The sequence below is a fragment of the Urocitellus parryii genome (genome assembly GCF_045843805.1).
Source record: "Urocitellus parryii isolate mUroPar1 chromosome 13 unlocalized genomic scaffold, mUroPar1.hap1 SUPER_13_unloc_5, whole genome shotgun sequence".
Lineage (NCBI taxonomy): Eukaryota > Metazoa > Chordata > Mammalia > Rodentia > Sciuridae > Urocitellus > Urocitellus parryii.
This window is the reverse complement of record NW_027551773.1, coordinates 528,396-549,087: the sequence shown is the minus strand read 5'-3', so window position 1 is coordinate 549,087 and position 20,692 is coordinate 528,396.

The following is a 20,692-nucleotide window of genomic DNA, read 5'->3' as shown; positions in this document are numbered from 1 at the left end:
CAAGAACCACACCTAGGAGCCTAAGTGGGTGGGGAAGAGACAAGGCCCTTGACCCTGGGCTTCAGGTTGGGTCTCACTGTGAATTTCTTATCCTCATTTTGTTCCTGAAGCTCCCATCCTTCTCTCCCGCTCACCTAGAGGATGAGGGTCAAGCTGTCCACTGGTGGCGCAAACCTTTTCACTTTGTGGATACAGAAACAGACTCTCTAACTTGCTCTGTGAGGGAGAAGTGGAGCTGGGATTGAATGCAGGCCTGTCCATGCCACGGTCCGCTTTCATGAGTATTTAAGACATCACAAATCACCCCAGATTTCCACATAATCCTGCCCTGGGGCCAGGAAACAAGTGCATCTAGAAGTCAAGAAGTGCATTCAAGGGTTAAATCATCATTGACGTGTGGGTCAGTGTAGCCCTGGCAGAAGAGTCCAGCTGGGGCAGAGAGCTGATCCAGATGGGTAAAGCATTGACAAGAAGCAGGAAGAACACTGTGATCAGCAGCAAAAACCAGGCAAGCACTGGCCTCATGCTTTTGAACAGATAAATTTCAGCATCTCACTCAGCATTTCCCCTACTAGGGACATTTTTACAAGGAGTTTAATTGATCCTGTTGGACTTGGCATAGGAATCAGTTATCTTTATAGTTACAGTCAGCCAATAGGAGAAGCTGTGTGAGTCTCAAATTGGAAGCAGCACAATGAAGCTAAGCAGAATCTTGGAGAATTATTGAATGGATTCAAGGTTTAGGTTTTTTATATATCTGCATCCATCCACACTGGACTCAGGTGGCTTGCACAGCGAAGCACAATCATGTGCAGTTACAAGCAAGGAAAGACAGAGCAGGAGAATGTGGGATCGCTGCCAGCTTCAGGGTCCCCATCTGTCACTATGGCAGGAAGCAGTTCACTGCTTGGCACCCACACAGGTCACTATGGCAGGACCACCTGTTTCTCCTGTGGGTCCCATCAGCCAAAGTGAAGGGGGAAATGTGGTCAGCAGTTCAAATTGCTGCTAGTGAGGGCGGCGAGGGAGACCCACTGGCCCTTTCTCAAAGAGATTCCTGATTCTAAGGTCTGAAGACTTCCCGCCTCTGATTCTTCCCAGAGGATGTGACATCCCTTCCCCGTGACCTGTGTGGGTGCCACGCAGTGAACCGCTTCCTCGTACATCTTCAGCAGCCTAGTGACATAGCCATGGTCTCCATTCCCCCAGGCGGGGACATTAAGGTCTGAACAGGGTCTTGGGCCTGGTCAGCGGCTAATGCCTGCTGTTACCAGGAGTCCACATTGGTTGCCCACACACCAGTTTTTCTCTCCTGCTTCCATCTTTGAGTCAAGGAAACACTGGGGTGTCCCCACCCCCTCTCAGAAACTCCAACCAGACCCATGAGCCTCTTGCTGTCATGGTCTCTGGGTTTAATCTGTCTCCAAGATTGACTTTGGTGGATTCTTCTCACTGCAGTGTGTCGAGCAAGTGAAGTTCAACTGCATCTGTATGTACTGTATGTACTGTGTGTTCGTGTGTACATTCACAAGTGTACATGTGAAGTTCCCAAAGCGCTCGTTCCTTCAATACCAAACTGTAACTCACAGGCACCTGTGCATGTTGCAGGCAGCTGTTGTCACAGGATGGCAAACCCGTGAGACAACAGAGGCAGCTGACGGCTTCCGGGGGGGGGCAGGGCTTCCCTCCAATCCTGTGTATCAGGTTGTGTGATCTCAGGGCTGTACCCAGGACCCCCGGCGGGGGGCAACGTGGGCTGTGAACCCTGAAGAGCTCCTACCTGAGGTGCCAGCTCAGCCTGCCTGCTCCGTCCCAGCCCTGCTTCACCAAAGAAGCTCAGGCATCTTGAAGCAAGTGCACCCGCTTCTCCTGCTGTGACCGTAGAGCCTGCCTGACACAGGCTGCTTCTCCCTTTGATCAGGATGATTGGTGGAAGAAACCAGGGGGAAGGCGGCGTCCAGGCCACACTAACGTCCTGCTCTTGGGCATTGTTGTGTCAAGTTGATGGCTGGTGTCACCATGGCTGGCACCTTGCCCCAGCAGCACTGAGAGCCAGTCCCCCACCCCTGAACCAACCCCACCCTCAAAGGAAGCCTCTTCCAGAATCATGAAACAGAAGAAAACAGAAGAGAACCACAGCTTGGTGTAAGTAGCAGACCACATCAAGATGAGGACACGGATGTTCAGAGAGGTGAAGGTCAGCTACCTCAGCACAGAGTCAGGCTGGAAAACAAGTCTCCCTGACAGATGCACTTCTTACCCTCAACTCTGCTGGCATCTGGGGTAAGATAGTTCTTAACTGGTGGGTTGGGGACTCCTGAGTAGTGTAGGAGGTGGGCAGCATTCCTATACACTAGCTGCCAGTGTACCCCTCCCCAGTCATGGTGACAGACACCAGCTTCAAGCACTGCTGGGTGTCCCCTGGGGGAAAGCACCCACCCCAGGTCTGGCCTCATACTCTGACTCCCACCATAGCGGAGACACCTCTGTTTTGTCACTTGACCACATCATACAACTGCTGGTAACCTCTGCCTGGGCTCATCCTAATTTCCCACTGTCCTCAGCACCCGTGAGGGTGTGGGACTCACCCTAAGAAGAGGTACATCCTGAAATGTCTTCCATAAGCCCGGCTGTAATGGTTTTAAGATGATCATCCTTGCTTAATAAAATCTTATTTTCCCCATTTGCATTCATTAGGAAGTTATGGCCACGATTATATTAACCATAATATACTAATAAATTCTTGCCTAAAGATGCAGCAAACACATCAAGAGAGATTCGAGCTTTCTCTTCAAATTTTAAAAATGCCACTCAAACCCTACAGTAAAAATGCATCTGGGGTGGGAGTGTCCCCTACCTAGCACAGGCGCTGAGAGAGGGAGACGTGAAGCTTGGGCGGTGTCAAAGCTCAAGACTCCCAGGCCTCTTGGGGACCAGTCTTTGCAGTAACTGGAAAGAGGAACCCCTTGGGAACCCCACATTAAAATGTTAAAAAGCTTAGCTTGGCAAAAGATGGATGTCCCTCGCCTCCATCTTGCCCAGGCCTGATGACTTTGTGGGACATCTTGATTCTACCAGATTATACCTCTTATCTGATGTCACAAAGCCCCCAACTGCCATTAGGCTGTGGGCTTGAGGGGGAAGACAAGGTCCAACTTCCCAGTCCAGCCATCCAAGGGTCCTGGCCTCTCCACTAGGCCTGGGCCAACCATAACACACAGCGTACTCCTGGCCTCTCCATTAGGCCTGGGCCAACCATAACACACAGCATACTCCAGTGGAGACAGTGACTCATCTCCTCCCAGCCTGGCCCCTTCCACTTAGGCTCAGAATTCAGACAGCTCCTGGTTGGACTCAGAGTGAGGACAGCAGACAGGCGACCCACTGGGGTAACTGAAAATCTCAGCTTTGGAGATGGACCTTCTAGGAGCAGCTCTGGCTCCACCAAGCCCTAGATGGGTGGCTGGACAAACTTCTAAGAACCTCAGTTTCTTCCTCTGCAAGACCCGAGTAATGCTGGAACTCATGAGTTTCTTGCAAGGATTACATGAGATGATGCCTAGGAAATGCTCAACCTGAGAGCTAGTACCTAGTAAACCCCAAAGGAACAGAGCTGTTATCCATAGGTTCCTGTTTTGAGATCATTGTAGTGATATGCAGTTGTAAGAAATGATCGAGTCTGTATACTTTCTCCAGTTTCCTTGAAAACTGCCATAATGAAGATCATAGCCCAGCAGGGTTCCTGGGGACTATAGAGCAGGCAGGCGCTAGCCCGATCCTGCTGTGCAGTTGTTATGGCTGAACATATCAGGGTGGTTGGCCTGGAGGTGAGGGGCAGGGAGAGATCCCGGAGATGAGAACCCACACTTCAGAAGCCTCTTCCTCCAAGTTCTAGGGAGATAACTCCCACCCCTAGGAATTAACACACCTGGTAGAAGAAGCCAGGTGTGATTCATAACAATGTTGCTGATTTCTCCACAAAGAACTGAAGTCAGTTCCCTGCCACTTAAAGACAGAAAGAGTACAGTCTTGACCTTCATCCTATAAATAGACCCGGAGCATGGATAGAGGATGAAGTCTGTAGTTTGCTTGGCTCCTCCAGTGGTCCTGTGGGGTCCCCCAAGAATAAGCCTCAGTGCCTAGCCCCGCGACCTACACCATCTAGGCACTGCTGTCCTCCAGGCTCTATTTGCTCGCCCGTCCACCTCCCTTGTTATCTTCCATCCCCATGGCCACCTCACTCCAAGGTCAAGACCCTCCCTCCACTGGGCACGTCTCACTGCAGATCTCCAAGTGCAGGTTCCGGGGACACTGCAGCCTGTTGAAGCAGGCTCTGACCCTGCCTCTCAGGCCGCTTCCTCTCCTGCCCTCTCCACGCTCCCCACACCCCGGGGGTCTTCCTTCCTTCCTGGGACACAGCCGCCAAGGCCAAGCCCTAGCCGTCTTCACGCCTTCATTCTCCACACTTGGGAGAGCAGCTGGCACACATCAGGTGTTCTTTGACTAGTTATAAACCAATAAATGAAAAAGTAACAAGAAGGGAAAATGGTGTTTTGAATGCTCACTGGGTCAATGAAAAGAGTTTTTGGTAATGACAATCTTAATATTTCTTCAGGTTTAAGGAAAATATAACCTTAGACCCAAATCATTTCTTCTTAAATGGAGTGAGAATTCAACTCCTGTCACCCCTACACTCCATGGGTGTGGTCATGTGGCTCACAGGTTTGCAGCTAAAGGCCTCGCTGAGTTACCTCAGGATGACTGTCCATTGTGACGTTCCTGTTGCAAACAAACTACTACTTGGCTGGTTAGTGCCAGTGCGATCTTGGGGACATGGTTAACCAAACATTTGTAGAGAGAATGTGAAGTTCAAATGTGATGGAATTCACAGATGTGCACCTTGCATGCAAAATGGCTCATCCATCTACCAAACTGGAAGGTAGACCTGCCTCTTGACCCTTTCTCTGGATTATGTCTAGCACCCACTTCAAAGTTTCCAAATGCTCCTTATTCCAAAAATGAAAACTGTGTAACCTTTAATCCATCCCACCTTCAACACCACAGCCTTGGAAAAGACGTCACTTAGAGACGCAGAGACACTTGCTTGAAAGAGACGCAGAGACGCTTGCTTGAAAGAGACGCTTGCTTGAAAAGATACCAGCGGCTAGGATTCCACTACAAATCTCCCTAGACGACGGGACTTGTTCTCAGACGCAGGTCTGGAGCCTCTCCTTGGCCTTAGGTTTAGGCGATTTCCCTGAGCAGAGCGTCCATTTTCTTAACCTGTAAGTCAGATACAATGAGGGCACTTCTCTCATGAGTTTGCTGTGGGGAAAGATGAGACAAACCCATGAGGTTTCCACAGTGCCTCACGTGGAGCCAGGCAATGTCTTTACGTTTGGTGGTGCCCGTGGCCTGCTCTCTGAAGAGGTGGAGGCCCTGGCTCACAGTGCCTGCTCCTGTCTGTGGTGTGAACATCGTGCCATGGCTGATGGGGCACTTCAAATACAGTTGGAAAGGGACAAAGGAGCAGGACGAGGGGCCTCACACAGCAGCCTAGGGTCAGAGGACAGCGTCCTCTTACAGGGTCAGTGAGTGACAAAAACAGGTTCTGTGGACATGTGACTTGCTGGAGAATGAAGTATCGGGGAAGCTAGACCAAGGTCAGCCTGAGCGTGGGTGTTTTGGGAGGAGAGCTCAGGGCATTTTCCCGAGGCACCCTGGGCTTGGGGTGACTTGTCCTCCAACACTGTTCCCAAGAGTCTGCCCAGATGCCAGGACTTACAGCCCTGTCCTTGAGCAGGAGGAATGGAACAGGGGGTGTAGGTTCAAATAATAGAAAACACCGGGGGTTCCCTTGCTAAACCAGGGGCAGAGCAAGAGTGCCGAGTTCAATATTTGGGTACAGAAGTTTTTAATATGCTGAAAAATACATTTAAATCATATTTCAAAGCTTGAGATCCAACCCTGGTTAGTGTCTCCTGTATAGAGAAACAATTCAATTTACATTTCAAATGAAAAACCGAATAAGTTAACAGACAACTGCCTGATTACAGGTTTATAAAGGCCACATCTAATAATTCCAAGACTAAATGTATTTCTCAGGTTTCAAATTCCAGAGGAAGCCAGCTCGGCCTCAGCACATTTTTCTTAGTAACTCCAATCAAAATCTGAGACATGACTTAAATGAACAATTATCTGTCAGTGCTGCAGTGGGAAAGATAATTTATAAGTTTTAAAACTATGTTTTCTGACTGTGGGTCTCCTCCAATGTTTGACCTTAAGTTGAGCAAGACTGACACCACTTCCTGAAACAACTTCTCATAGTTGTTCCCTCTAAAGCCAAACCTTCTGAGACACCTTGTTAGGAGACAGCAGGTGCACTCCTGGCCAAACAAGTGTGGACAACTAGTGGTCAGAGGTAAAGAAACCAGTTTAACTGTGGCCAGTTCAGGTTTTTTGAAGTTGTTTAATTACAGAACATCTGGTTTTGTTTTGGCCTGGTACCAAACAGCTAATACAGCAAGCCTGAGACTGCTGTCCCTTGAGAGGGTTGCTTGCAAGCTTGGTCCTGGCTGGCATCCAGGGGGTCTGCACATTCTCTGTTAGAGGGGCTTGCTGTGCCTGAACGTGCACACAGTGTGGGTGATGCCAACCTCTGGGTGTGGGGAGTTTTAGTGCGTGATCCATGTGACCAGCCCCAATGAAAACCCTGGGCCCAAGTCTCTGAGTGTCCCTGGCAGGGCACACATCCATGTGTTGTCACAGCTCACTGATGGCTGTCCTCTGATTTTTTTCCAAGTGGCTATGCTGGTGAGGGCCTCAGAGGCTTGTGCCCGGGGACCCTAGACCCTGCCCACGTGTTTTTCTTGTGCTGACCATTCGGGTCAGGACCATTTCACTGTGATAAATCTTAGCCATGAAGACAACTGTACGCTGAGACTGAGTCCTTCCAGAAAGCCACCCACCTGAGGGTGGGTTTGTGGGCCTGACGCACACAGTGTGTGACAGTGGCTTCTTGGAACCAGTGCTCCCAGGGACACAGAGATGCTGCTGACTTGCACTCATTTACAGAGTGTGCATGTGAACCCTGAGCGCAGCCTCCGGCAGATGAGACCTACCAGTGCTGGTGGTCAGTGCTGCCACTTCAGCCCGCTTCCCCCGAGAATGTGATTCTGGGAAGACAGGAGCCCTCTTGACTGCACCCTGCAGAGCTTGCTGTGTGCTGCACACGCCGCTTCACACACCAACCAGGCGCTGGAGGCGGGTGGAATGACGTCTAGGTTCCTCATTTACAAATGCTGTGCCAACACAGTAAAGCCCTCGTAACGCACGTGGCTGAGCCCTCCGGGAGCTCACAAATCCAAGACAAGCACCATGGGTCAAGACAGCCACAGACAAAAGCACACTCAGAAGCCAAGCGGCAGAAAACGAATGAGAGCAGAGACGTCGTTGCTGACCTGGTGCACAAGTCCCTCAGTGTGTTCACGTGGGCAAGTTGCCCCCATTCCCCTGAGAAATGCGATGCGGCAGCACGCTCTTCCGGGCCTCCCGGGCCTCCCGGGCCTCACACCAGTTTCCACTCCAGCCGTCCTCAGCTCTTTTCATGTGCTCTGATTTTTAAAAATTGAGGCTAGAATCTACAAATCATTTATGACTTGTACAAAATCTACAGTCCTTTTAGAGTGGCATTGACCGCATTTACAGTGTTGAGCAATGACCGTCTCTGTCTAGTTTCAAAATAGTCCCCTAGTCAAAAAGAGAAACCCCATTTCTACTGAACAGTTTCTCCCTGTCCCTCCTCCCTCCCTCTCCTTCCACTCATTCACTGTATTTCTGGGGATTCCCCTGCCCCAGCTATTTCATAACTAGTCACTCAACATGGAGCCTTTTACATCTGGCTTCTTTCAGTTAAAGTGTCTTGCACGCAGTAGCACATATCTCTATTCCTTTTTTGTGACTCTATGATATTCCATTGTATGGGTGTACCACAATTATTTCTTCATTCGTCAGTTGTTCGACTCCCTCCTTCCTTGACAGTGAAATAGAAGACAGCAATGGAAACCTCATTTCACCCCATCAATTTCATTGATTTGTTTCTAATTAACTAATGCTAGAATCTTTCTCTGACTTCATTTTTCTGGAAAGACTAACCACACAGCACCTCAGGAAGGCAAAAGAGCCCTCACTGGGCATCTCTAAGCCAAACATTCTGGTTCCAACTTTTCCTCAAATATTAACTAAAGTGTGATTTCTTTAACATCAGTAGTTCTCATAGACTTTTTTTTTTTAATTGGGGGATAGATTGACTTGAACAAGTTTCTTCACTGCAGGTCTTTACTTTGTCAAATGCACATTGTGAAAGTTAAAGAACCAGTTACAGTTTCCAGTGTTTCCAAGGAAGCAGAAAAGTCGCATGTGCATACACATGAACCTGGGTGGGTCCCTGTGTGTTGGAGGGCATCTTTTAATTCTTAGGTTTTCAGAAATAGCTTGGAAAAGCTGTTCTAGATGGACACTGAGTCCCTTTTCAACTCACATGATCAGGGAAGGAGAGTGTGTCCACAAGCTCTAGAGAAGGGCACACTCCAGCCAAGCAGGAAGAAGCACATTTGGAACCACTAGTTAAACATCATAAACACATGTAAGTGCATATTATTTCTGCATTAATCATAAAATCTACATGAAGTGTCATGAGTTTGAATTGCAGTTGAATGGTAACAACTCATAACAACACAACGGCCATTTAAAATACCTTCATCCTTCGGCACTTCACGGAGCCCAAGGTGGAGGGTCTCAAAGGCAGTGAGTCATTAAAAAAAATCTTTAAGAAATGCACATTACAGCAGATCTCCTCAGTACACACATTAGCACTTAGAATAGAATCCACTTAAGTGTGCCATAGAGTTGGAAATTGTGTTTCTGAATAATATCTACGTAATTTTCAATAAAAAACAAACTTGCAGTAAATTATCCAGATCTTAAGGTACCAAAGACAATGGCCTTTGCTGGAATTAGCTTCCCCTCAGGAGGAAGAAAATGGAATTTGTCTTCTGCAATGAAAAAAAAAAAAAAACAGCACAACACAAAATGAAAAATGGGCAGTGATGAGTTTTGAGAACCGCGTCACGGGACTCAGCGTCAGGGCGGGGACCCTGGCCAGGTGCACCTGCCTGCCAAGGTGCCAGCTGAAAGGGTGCCACCCGCAAGACGACGTTGCTTCATGGCTTCAGGGTTCCTGAGGGTTTCTCAGCCACACAGCGGTGGCAGCCACACCATTGTCCCGAGGGGGCTAGACCACCCTTCGGGTCGACCGTCCTGTGCGTGGGATGTGTGCAGATGTTCCTGGCCTCCACCCTCCTGAGGCAGAGCACCCCAAGGCCCTAAGGTACCGAGTGTCTCTGGACATGGCAACCCGTCCGCAACCAGCATCTGGCCATGGAGAATCATGGTTCATGGTGAGCAGCCCCGGCCTGGTGCGTGATGGGGCCAGTGTGGGAGCCTGGGCTCGGGAGGGAAGGAGGCACATTTGTCACTTGATTCTTTACCAACCATGTGACCTCCTTCCTGACACTTCCTGAAGCCTCGCTTTCCCCTTCAAAAATGGACAAAAACAGCCTCTACCTTTATGGTCCTTTGGAACATAAGCACCTGAGATGGCGGCAGGTTGCAAAGATGTTTGGTTCATTCTCAGATTCCTCCCACCTAGGCCAGTGTCCCCAGGACAGCGGGGACCTTAACCCTGAAGCTTTGTCAGGAAGGGCACATAGTGGGTGGGTGGGGAGGGCTTCACGGCCCAGAGCAGGAATCCGTTTGGAGCTGTCTGGTCTAGCAGCCCCTGCCCCGGCAGTGGACAAATGGCCCTGGACAGGTCACTTTGGGGGGCCACCTTTGTCGCGACCCCTTGCCTGCAAGGAAGACGCAACTCGGGAATCTTCTCTCAGCCATTTATTCAGGTCCTTGATACTTTTTCTTCTATCTCCTGGATGCCCCTCCCAGCCTTAATAAAGCACCTCAAGCCCCAATGCGAAGCTGCCACGTGGACTTTTCTCACAGGGTGCCAAGTCACAGCATGCCAACTCATTCTGATAAGGAGTTGTTTGTCACAGACTACAGGGGAAACCAGCGCCATCTTGTAATGGCGGCCACAGTTCACAGAAACGGCTCACCACAGTTCCCCCTTTTTTGTTTTTATATGACAATACAGGCGAGAGTAGAGGTCCTATCCCACTGTGCAGAAGTGGCTGCATAGTATGGCTCAGCCCTAAGGAGGCGCCTTCCCCAGATCTGAGGCCATATCAGCCGACGCCTTTTTTCGTGGGGCGGGGCGTGGATAAGGTGGGGTAAGGAAGGACGTCAAACCCGCATGCAATAGGACATGCTCTCCTTGAGGTCCACTCCAAGGATCACTCAAGTGCAGTGCCTTGCCTCGCATCCTGTACCGTGACGATGGTGGACGGAGGGGGATAGCTGAGGCTGAACTGTGGCTGTGTACAACGACAAACAAGTTGACAGCACCCTGAAAGAAAGGCACGGACTTTAAAGCGATAGAGAAGCACTAGTGTGGAAACCCATCTGCGTGCAATGGCAGCAAGACCGGCAGAGTGCAAGGGCTTTCCAACACTAAGAGAACAGCGAGGAAAGACATGTCGATCCCAGTGCAATGTTATAATAACTTGGGGTGCAACGACCATGTCAAAGATTTACTGTTTAAGATGCGCAAGCCAGACTTGAGGTGAATTGCCATTTTCTAAAGCTGCAAGAGCTTGTATGATCATAGCCTTATCGTGAGCATTGCGGGCCTTGAGGCGACAGAGAAACCACAAACAGAGGAACATACCGAAGCAACACATTGCACCAAAAACGCCTACCCCCACCCACTCTTTAAAAAAGGAAAAGGCAGAAGATATCCAATCGGTGAATTGTCCCAAGGTCACGGGATCGACACGGGTACTGTTCAAGACAGCTATTTGGGTTAGTTGAGACTGGATCATGTCTTCCGCTTCCATGGACCAGTTTCCGGCCAAATATTCGCCAATGATGCGGGAAGCATTCCTGGAATCATTAAATCTGACAGAGGTTATGCATAAATGTGCACGTTGGTCAACGCAACCCAAAAGCACCAAGTCAGCTAATTCTTCTACCTGAGCTTGGAGTAAATCTATTCTTTGGTTGGCAGCTAAAATCCCTGACTTTTTCTTAATGACAAATATGGGAGTATTCCAGGGAGAAGTAGAAGGTTGGATGTGACCCAAGTCAAGTTGTTCTTTAACTAGGTCATGGGCTGCTGCCAATTTAACCGAGGGAAGAGGCCACTGAGGCACCCAAACAGGCTCCTCGGTGAGCCATGTTATGGGTATTTGAGCCCCAGTGGCCCCTAGGAAAAACCCAGACCAAATCTGTTAAGCTTTTGATGACCTTGCACAGGATGCCTATGCCCCTGTAGGTGTTTTCCTAGTCCTAGACCTGGCCTATACCCCATATCTAGCATAATTTGTTGAGACACCGGGGAATAGTCATTGCTAAGAGTAAACCCCATGTCATTCATCAGATCACGGCCCCATAAAGAAACAGGCAAATCAAGTACATAAGGCTGAAAAGTACCATGATGTCCTTCCGGGTCCTTCCAAGATAGATGTCTACAGCTGATTTGAGGGGCTTGGGCATATCCAAGTCCTCTTAGGGATTGATCAGAAGTCTGCACTGGCCATCCCTTAGACCAGTCCTTAAGGGCTATAATACTACGGTCCGCCCCTGTGTCCAGCAATCCCACAATAGATTTACCTTCTATGCTTAACTCCAGAGTGGGGCGATTGCTCATATTCAGTGACAAATAGGCACAATTTCCTCCGGTGGCACCAATCTCATCTCCCGTCCGTGACCTTGAGTCAGAAGGGAAGTGGGTATGCAAGCTAGGCAAAATTAGTAATTGAGCAATCCGATCCCCTGGAGAGATAGACACAATGCCCCTTGGAGCTTCCACCATAACCTTTACTGTCCCTACAGCATCAGGGCTGATGACTCCAGGGAAAACATGAAGACCTTGCAAGATAGAGGATGCACGTCCAATTAGCAAACCTACAGTGCCAGGTGGTAAAGGCCCTTTAAACTCAGTTTCCACCAATTGGACTCCCCTCTTAGGTGTTAATACGAGTCTGGAGGTGGAACAGAGGTCCAATCCTGCGGCGCCTGTAGTGGCTCTCCGCGTTTCATGGGATGGCGTAGAGACGGCCATGTCTCGGGTTCGGGTGTGACATTCTCCATTGCCCCATATATTTGTGGGCCCTGGGATCGGGGGCCCCGTTGGCCGTTTTTTGGCCCAGCTGAAACAGGCTGTCCATGGATGTCTCTCACTGATTGACACTCTCTTGCCCAATGTTTCCCCTTTTTGCATCTTGGACACAACCCCGGTAGACGAAGGCCATTGGAAGGGCCACCGTAAGGAGGTCCAGTAAAACTGTCTTTTTTGGGACATTCCCGTCTGAAATGACCAGATTGACCACAATGGAAGCGTGTTCTGGCACCAGGACCGCCCCCTTTGGCAATCCGAAGGACAGCAGCTGCAAGACCTGAATTAGTTAAAGGTCCTCCAATCTCTCTACACACCTTCATCCATGCTTCTATGCCCTTGTTTTTATAAGGAGTGATTGCTGCTTTACATTCCTTGGTGCATTGCTCAAAAACCAATTGCTTGATAAGGGGCATGGCTCTATCAGGATCCCCAAAAATCTTTCCAGCGGCATCTACCATCCTTGCAACAAAATCTGAAAAGGGTTCTGTAGGGCCTTGTAGAATCTTGGTCAAATTACCAGATACCTCTCCTCTATTTGGAAGTGATTTCCATGCCCGAATGCAAATGCTGTTAATTTGGTCATATACCTCAAGAGGAAATCCTGTCTGTTGATTAGCAAATCTCCCCTGCCCCAAAAGCATGTCCTTATCCCAAGCGGGGTGTCCCGCCACATGGTTTTGGGCGGCCTGCTCTATTGCGCCCTCTAGCACAAATGCTCTCCAGTCCAAATATTTACCCGGGGAAACGCAAGCCCGAACAAGGCTAGCCCAGTCAGAGGGAGTCATGCAGTATCTAGACAAACCCTCCACCTGAGTTAGTGTGAAGGCGGCATCCACCCCATAAGTACGCACGGACTCCGCCAGGGTCTTCACAATTTTGAAATCTAAGGGTTCATGGAATCTTCCCCTATTGTCATCCTGAAAAACTGGATAAGCAAGACCCATCTCAGCATTAACAGCCCTCCATGTTTGGGCATGGAAAGCTCTCCCCGAAACACCCCCACCATACGGCGGTGGATCTGGAGGATCATTTTTCTTGAGCCCCTGTTTATTTCTGTTCCCTTCTCCCATACCTACACTCCCTAGCTGACAAGACAGCCTCCCAAGCTCCTCCTCCTCATCCTCCTCTTTCTCTGACCCACTTTCGCATGGGGGTGTGCGCAGCGCACTGAGATCTGGATACAATCGTCTCCTCCCCTGTTTCACATTCCGTACATTCCCATCCTTCTGAGATATCTCACTTCTTGCCGGAGACAGCCGCCTCCTCCCCTGTTTCATGCTCCGCACACTCCCATCCTCCTGAGATACCTCACTTTCTGCCGTCTCTGACTTCTCCTCATGTAATTGCTCTAAAACTTCCTGTCCTTTAGTAAGTGCTTCCTGACATCTGCCATCTGTGAGGCAACTACGGACCATCTTCCAAAGGGGTATCACCCCACCCTCTAACATGCCCTGCTCAGAAGCAAAGTCAAGGTCTTTGCCTAATTTATCCCAGCTAGGTATAGTAAGGCTGCCCGAGAATGAAAACCACGGTGCAGCAATATCTGTCTTCTGTAAAAATCTCTCTAAAGTACTACGTTTCACTTCCAGGCCCTTGGAACGTAACAGGTCATCTAGGGCCAGGAGGAGCGGACTTGAAGATGCGGCACCCATGACACAACAACAAAAGACGCACAAAAAACAACAAGAGATACCACAAAAAACAAAAACGAGATGACACAACAAAAGAAACACAGAAAACAAAAGTGAAAGTACACAGTGCAGCTGCAATAAATATGAGGCTCTCTCTTTCTTTGTAGAGGAGCTGACCCCGCTTTGGACGCGGATCCCACTTACTGGGACTATCCCTGCTTTCATCGCAGATCCCACTTACCTGGGACTAACCGGTGCACCACCCCTGACTGACTGAAAGTTCTGGTTCCCGGGTTTCGGCACCACTTGTCGCGACCCCTTGCCCGCAAGGAAGACGCAACTCGGGAATCTTCTCTCAGCCGTTTATTCAGGTCCTTGATACTTTTTCTTCTATCTCCTGGATGCCCCTCCCAGCCTTAATAAAGCACCTCAAGCCCCAATGCAAAGCTGCCACGTGGACTTTTCTCACAGGGTGCCAAGTCACAGCATGCCAACTCATTCTGATAAGGAGTTGTTTGTCACAGACTACAGGGGAAACCAGCGCCATCTTGTAATGGCGGCCACAGATCACAGAAACGGCTCACCACACCTTGAGCTAAGAGGTGGCTGCAGTGCTTGGAGCTGGACATTCCCCCAGAAACACATCTGGGAACCATGGCCCTTCCGTTCCCTGACACCCACTTGTCTGAAGAAAATGACCCTCACAAAGCCCCTGGCTGATGTTCAGGAAAAGGCCCGGCTGCTCCTGGTCAGCAGGGAGCCCTGGAGAAACCAGCTGTGTCCCCAGGACAAGAGCCTGGTGTCAGTGAGGGCCTTCTCCTTCCACCCCTCCCCCATGCCACGCCTGCATTCCCGCATGTCATGACCTGACCCCACCTCCCCAGTCCATTGAAGTAATTTTTCCTGGGGTGTGAGGGTGGGCTGGGTAGAGAAAGGGGCTACTCAGTGGGACCACAGGTACAGAGTCTCCAGAGGCTTCTGTGTTCCAGGAGACGGCATTCCTCATTTCCCATGTTCTCCCTGACCCAACTCAGCATAGAGGGCTGGGTGAGGCAGGAGCCCAGGGAAGACAAAGGCATGTGAGGGGATGTCCATTCTGGATGAACCCACACTGCAGACTCACACCACAGGTCCCCTCCCTCTCCCTCAGGGACAGGACCTCCTGCGGGGGACAAAGAGAACGCACCCCCACTGTGTGCTCCCAAGAAACACCTCTTCCCCTAGTTCCATGCCCACTGGGATGGCTTCCCAGACATCTGGCAGATCTGGGACTAGGACATCAGGAGACGAAGCTAGAGGAGAAAATGGCCATGCTGTGGCACTGCCCCCACGCCACCCAGCTGCCCCAGTAACTGTGAGGTGCAAGGATGCTTCCTGCACTGCATCCCGGGTCAACACCACTGTAGAGGCAAGACTCCTTGCTGATGGCCAGAGCCTCCAATTACAGGGTCCAGACACTGAGCAGGAACCTCGTGACCTCAGCAGAGCTCAGGATCAGGCTTGTATTCAGGATTCATTGTGAAAGGCCCAGGGCCAGTTTTCTGAGCCTTTCAAACCCTCTGGCCAAGTGCTGTTCCCAAGAACTAGTTGTCAATCAAAGGAGAACAAGGTCAACTTCAAAAGAGCACAGGGTTCTCCTCCCAGCAGCCTCCTGGCAACACCCCCTAACCTGCCTCACCCGCACCCCCAGGCTCAGCCATCATCCTGGGAGGCTGCATTCCCCCAGTCCAGCTCTACAGCCTCTGTTCTGACACAATGAACAGGCCCAGCTCTGCCCGTTGGCAGGAACACACCCCTGAGCTGCAGAGCATCAGCCAGGGTTCTGGTGAGCAGGCCATCTTTCCAACATAGGCCCCGATGCTTACAGGAACCCCTGATGCCAACATCTGCATCTTCAGAAGAAAGAAGAATAACATGGAAATGATGTTTTGGTACCTAGTGCTTCACTGTGAGCAATGATAAGCCCTCCTTCATAATAAAGATCTAAAAACAGATACTAATCAGATGAATCAACAGCCAACAGCTCTGGCCAGCAGCTGCAAGAAGTAATTCTGAGATGGCCCACCAATAAACCCCTGCAGCAGAAAGCACTGGAAGTTTGGAGTTTAAAAGAGTATTTTCTTGGCCTGGAGACTGAGCCAGACTGAGCGCGGAGGACCTGCAACACATAAAACACTCCGCCCTCCACACACAGGTCTAGAAATGAAGAATGGCTTTCGGAGGCAGAGCTCAGGGGAAGGCAGGATTTTTCCTTTATTCGCTTTTCCCCCAGTGCCTGGTAGGTAGTGGGTTCTCAACAAATGAGTGCGATTTTGAATTAATTCCTATTTCATGGTAATTTGGATGTTATTGTTGACTTGTTCAAATAAATCTTATCTTCCTGAAATGCAAATTGGCTGTCACTCCCTTACTGAAAACCTCTGAGGCCAAGGCTTCCCTACAATACAACCTAAGCTCCTTACCCTGCCCTGCAAGGCTGTGTGACCACGCCACTCCAATTTCTGCACTGTCCACCCAGGGGACGTACTGTCTTGGGAGGGACTTGGATTAGCCCATTTACCTCCCAGGCTCCTCACTGAAAATGGTCTTTATCTGATACTTGTCATTGTGGGTCCAGAGACCCAGAAACAGGACTCAGCACCTCCTGCGCCTCGGCGTGGTTAGTGGGACTGTCCGCGTCTAATCCGCATCTGGTGAGGCCAGTCTGCAGCCTGCAGTCCTCCAGCAGCTGCCCTGTCCTCAGGGGCACCTGTGCAGCCTCCCTCCCTGTCTCTCCCCGCCCTCCTGTGCTCCCACTGCCCACATGGCCTGCCCATCATGGAGGGCTGGACTCTCTTCCGTCCCATCTCAGAACCCTCTTCCTGCCCTGTCCCCTCCCTCTCACCTGGCTCTCTGATCTTGAGCCCTTGCTTTGACTTCATGTCCTTCTGAGTCTGTTCCTGCTCCCTGCCCCTTGTCATGGGGTGGAATTTATTTGTTACAAGGCTGGACGATAGACTTGACAAGGACAGGGATCATGTCCCTTGTGCTGCCCACAGGTGGACACAGACTTCTCAAACCGTTGAGCCAACTGAGTATCTGAGCAAACACACCAAGAAATATTTCCAAACCTGCTAAGTGGCCAGCCCGATGCAGGTCCAAACAGGACTCGGTTGACATGTGGGACTGCCCGGCAGGTCAGGACGCTGAGGAGCACCCTGACCCACGAGCTGGCTCACAGCCTCCCCAGCTGTGACACCAGAAACATCTCCAGATAGTACCTGATGAACCCGTGGACAGAATTAACTCTTTTTCAATAGCTGCTTCCTCCCTTCCCCTGAAGGCTGGAGGTGGCAATGTCCCTCCTCTTCTTCATTACTAGCCCAGCCCTGGGGTCCAGTAGGATCCCCTGTAGTCTGCCCAATATTTACAAACAGTTCCTTTTCCTAATTTGAATGTAAGATACTAACAGAAATAGTGTAGCCCTCTTTGAGAATACAACAGACATTGATCTGTGGAGCAAAAGAGTGTGAGGGACAGACCTAGGTATATATGCAGACGTCATAAATGATACAGACAGCAACACCATTCTATGGGGAATGGAAGGATTCTGTAGCAGACAGTGCTGGGAAAACTGCCTCAGTATATGGTGTGTGGGGAGTTGGTCCTTACATAACAGCACATTCAAGAGTAAAGATCTAATGTAAAGAGCTGTGAGGTTACTAGAAGAGAATATAAGAGACATATAAAAGACCAGTGTCAATATCTAGGGTGGGAAGGAATTGTTTTTAAAAAAAAAAAATTCAAGAATACAATTTTTTTTCAGTTCTGTGTATCATACCAATGGCCTCATGTATGCTAGGGAATCGCTCTCTTTCTAAGCTATACCCCCAGCCCAAGAATACATATTCTAAAGCAAAAAGAGAGAGAAGTTTGATCATACGGAAATAACAGATTTCTGGCAACAAAGAACACAGTTAGTAGAGATGGCATATTGGGAAAAAATTTCTGCCACTCCCAGGATGGACAAGGGACATCTAGACTACAAGGAATTCCCCCCCTCCCTCCCTCCCTCCCTGCACTGAGGATTGAACCCAGGGCCATTTAACCACTAAGCCATATCCCCAGCCCTTTTTAAATTTGAGACAGTTGCCGAGGCCGGCTTTGAATTTGCCTTCCTCCTGCCTCAGCTTTCCCAGGCTGCTGGGATTACAGCGTGCATTACCACACCCAGCAAGACTACAAGGAATTCTTGCATGTTTTAGGAAAAAGATTTCAGTTCTAGTGGAAAATATGAACAGGTAATTTACAAAAGAATGAATTTTAAAAGCTAGCAAGCACATGAAGACATGCTTCATTATTAGTAAACATAACAATGCAAAGTAAGCAAAGAGATATCACTGCACCCATATGTAGTGGCAATGACTAAAAAGCTAGGAAATGCCACAAGGGAACCTTTACCTAAAGAAGAGGACAAGCAGAATGAGTATGGGGTGGGGGCAAGTACAAGAGACAATCAACTAATTAATCAAATAGTTTTGACGTCTTCATAGTATTTATCATAATCAGAAGCTCCGGGGCTATATCACCTGGGTGCAAACCCCAGCTCCATCACTAGATATTAGTTTATCTCTGAAATTCAGTGACCTATTATAAAATGTTCCAAGAATAGTACCCGTGTCATAGGGTTGTTGCCAAAACTGAGTTACATGTAAAGTGTGTAGCATAGGCTAACCCCTCTAAAATGCTTGTTGTGTTGTTATGTTACTGTTTATGTTTGTCCCCCCAACTCTACATTTAAAATGAAAAAGAAAAACGGGCACATTGCCAACGTTTCTGATTTTTCCTTGTATCACTGGCCTATAAAACTGCCTGGAATCTGAGTATTTGGCAGGCTTTCAACAAACGTTGGTAAATGGATGAAAGAGGAAAAAGACTGAAGGTAGGGACAAGGATGGTGAATCTGGTTCCTTGCCCTCTTTAGGCCATTACCCCCACGAACAAGGGCCACTCACTCGAAAGAAGTCACAAAGCAGGTCTGGGAAGGGGCCCCTGGCACCAGTGTCAGGTTCTTTTCCACGGCCCAGCCGTTTCCTCCATGCTCCACCTCCCAGCCTCTGAAGCCCTCTGCGAGAATAAAACAGTTGAATAACAGACAGCCTCAGGCCAGGTGGCCCGGCAGAGTTCCCCTCATCACCAACTTGCCCCGCCCACCAGACCTGGCCAGTGGTATTCCTCGTCCCACAACCTCGCCACACAGACCGCCCATCCACTCAGCTTCTCAGCCCCATTCGGTCCTTCCTCCTCGGTCCCGCCCCTCTGTTGTCCTCCCCTCAATCTCTGCAGCTACCCTCCTCGCCCGCCCACTCTCCGGTTTCCGGCCCCTGCAAGGTGGTCCAGGCCTTCTATGCAAGCTCCGCCCCCTCCAGCCTTCAATTGGCTTCAGCCCAGCACGCCCCTGGCTCCACTTCCTAGGCCACGCCCACCGGGTTTACCTCTCCAGCTTCCCGTCTCAGCCCCGCCTCCTGGGCCCTCCAGCCGCCTTGCCTATTGGTTATATCTCAGGCCCTGCGCACAGCCCTGCCCTGGCCCCGCCCGCCCCTCAGTCTCGCGGGGCCTCACACCCCACAGGTCTTCAGTCCCCCGGCCTGCCACGTCTTCCCGCCCCGCCCGGCCCCGCCCCCGGCACGCAGGCTCTCCACAGGAGTTGAAGATGAGGTTTCGGCCCAGGGGTGCCCGCAGGCAGTAGCGCGCCAGGGCGCAGAGCGGGAGCTCTTCTTCGTCGTCATCGCTTGGTGGGCAGCGCTGGGCCAAGGCGTAGAAAGCGCGGCCCTAGGCGCTGCGGTAGCGAGCCAGCTGAAGCAGCCACATGGTGGGCCCGTCTACCACGTCGCGCCAGGCGCGGCACACCGGGCGGCAGCGGGTCACTAAGGCTCGCGGCGGCACGTGGCTCAGCACCTGCACGAGCAGCTCCGGGGGCAGCACGTCCAGGGCCACGGGCGGGTCTGGGGGCAGCCGCCGCCGCGATGGCCAAGCGCCCATCTCCAGCCGCCGGCGTCCTGCAGGTCGAGATGGGGCGGCGAGTCAGCGCCAAGGTCATGGGGTCCCTGAGCGACCCAGGGGCTGCCACGGCCGCGGAAGCTATGAAGCTACGGACTCGGTTCCAGCCTCCTGGCTCTGAACATTGATAGAGAAAGAGAGACCCTCACTTCTTCCTCCTTCCTTCTGGGGCAAAAGACCCCTCCCTGGGCCGACTGACTCCATTAGGCCGCTAACCCTAGCTCCCATCGCACTTGTGCCAGGCAAAGCACTTTATATGACCATAAGATACAGACCCCTCCCAGCGGAAAACTAACTCCAACCCTCCCTTGACCACTCTCTACTACCCCTCCAGCGACAGCTTTCTATCCAGGGTCTCATGCATACTAGGCATGTGCTTTACCTCTGAGCTACATCCCCGGCCCAGCCCGGTGCAGTGGTCCACACCTGTAATTCCAGCAATTTAGCGAGGCCCTTAAGCAACTCAGCAAGATAAATAAATAAAAAGTGCTGGGGACTGGCTCGGTGGTTGAGAGCCTCTGGGTTCAATCCCAGTACCAAAAAAAAGAATACACGGGAACCAGCTTGGTAGAGCTCTCTCCTAGCATGTGCAAGGCCCCAGGCTCCATCTTCAACAAACAAAAACCTTCTCAAAACAATTGTCTAGACTCACCACCTCACATCTTCAGCTTTCATTCTCTTGCCAACCTTTCCAGTCCGGCCTTGCTCCCTGCCCTGTGCTGAGATGTTG